General features: G+C 47.9%; 1 non-coding gene across 1 annotated transcript; it reads left to right on the top strand.

Annotated features, from left to right (window-relative positions):
• Positions 1 to 1,332: 1,332 nt before the first annotated feature.
• Positions 1,333 to 1,399, top strand: TRNAS-GCU (transfer RNA serine (anticodon GCU)). Its single transcript has one exon. It is a non-coding gene; the product is annotated as a tRNA-Ser (tRNA).
• The last annotated feature ends 228 nt before the right edge of the window (positions 1,400 to 1,627 follow it).

Raw genomic sequence — 1,627 nt, 5'->3', positions numbered from 1 at the left:
GCAGTCCAACAATCTGTGTCACAGAAGAACATAAGAGAAACCATGTTGGATCAGGCCAGTGGCCCCTCCAGTCCAACACTCTGTGTCACAGAAGAACATAAGAGAAACCATGTTGGATCAGGCCAATGGCCCATCCAGTCCAACACTCTGTGTCACAGAAGAACATAAGAGAAGCCATGTTGGATCAGGCCAATGGCCCATCCAGTCCAACACTCCGTGTCACATAAGAACATAAGAGAAGCCATGTTGGATCAGGCCAATGGCCCATCCAGTCCAACACTCTGTGTCACAGAAGAACATAAGAGAAGCCATGTTGGATCAGGCCAATGGCCCCTTCAGTCCAACACTCTGTGTCACATAAGAACATAAGAGAAGCCATGTTGGATCAGGCCAGTGGCCCATCCAGTCCAACACTCTGAGTCACATAAGTACATAAGAGAAGCCATGTTGGATCAGGCCAGTGGCCCCTCCAGTCCAACACTCTGTGTCACACATAAGAACATAAGAGAAGCCATGTTGGATCAGGCCAATGGCCCATCCAGTCCAACACTCTGTGTCACAGAAGAACATAAGAGAACCTTGTTGGATCAGGCCAATGGCCCATCCAGTCCAACATTGTGTCACACAGTGGCCAAAAAACCCCCAAGTGCCAACAGGAGGTCCACCAGTGGGGCCAGGACACTAGAAGCCCTGCCATTGTGCCCCCCCAGCAGCAAGAATACAGAGCATCACTGTCCCAAACAGAGAGTTCCAATGATACACTGTGGCTAATAGCCACTGATAGACCTCTGCTCCATATGCTTATCCAATCCCCTCTTGAAGCTGGCTATGCTTGTAGCTGCCACCACCTCCTGTGGCAGTGAATTCCACATGTTAATCACCCTTTGGGTGAAGAAGTACTTCCTTTTATCCATTCTAACCCGACTGCTCAGCAATTTTATTGAATGTCCACAAGTTCTTGTATAGTGAGAAAGGGAGAACAGTAGTTCTTTCTCTACCTTTTCTATCCCATGTGTTATCTTGTAAACCTCGACCATGTCACCCCGCAGTTGACATTTCTCCAAGCTAAAGAGCCCCAAGCGTTTTAACCTTTCTTCATAGGGAGAGTGTTCCAGCCCTTGAATCATTGTGGTTGTCCTTTTCTGAACTTTTTCCAGTGCTATAATACCTTTTTCGAGGTGCAGTGACCAGAATTATACACAGTATTCCAAATGAGGCCACACCATCAATTTATACAGGGGCAATAGGATACTGGCTGATTTGTTTTCAATTCCCTTCCTAATAATTTCCAGCATGGCCTTTTTTATTGCAATCGCACACTGCGGGAGGGACGGTGGCTCAGTGGTAGAGCATCTGCTTGCTAAGCAGAAGGTCCCAGGTTCAGTCCCTGGCATCTCCAAAAAGGGTCCAGGCAAGTAGGCGTGAAAATCCTCAGCTTGAGACCCTGGAGAGCCGCTGCCAGTCTGAGAAGACAGTACTGACTTTGATGGACCAAGGGTCTGATTCAGTAGAAGGCAGCTTCATATGTTCATATGCCTCAACATTTTCAGTGAATTATCACTGGACATCAGTTGTAATTCTGGGAGATCTCCAGGCCCCACCTGGAGACTGGCAACCCTACCAGGGA

The sequence above is a fragment of the Heteronotia binoei genome, chromosome 7 (assembly GCF_032191835.1).
Source record: "Heteronotia binoei isolate CCM8104 ecotype False Entrance Well chromosome 7, APGP_CSIRO_Hbin_v1, whole genome shotgun sequence".
Classification (NCBI taxonomy): Eukaryota; Metazoa; Chordata; class Lepidosauria; order Squamata; family Gekkonidae; genus Heteronotia; species Heteronotia binoei.
The sequence above is the reverse complement of the archived record's forward strand: the minus strand, read 5'-3'. Positions and strand labels throughout refer to the sequence as shown.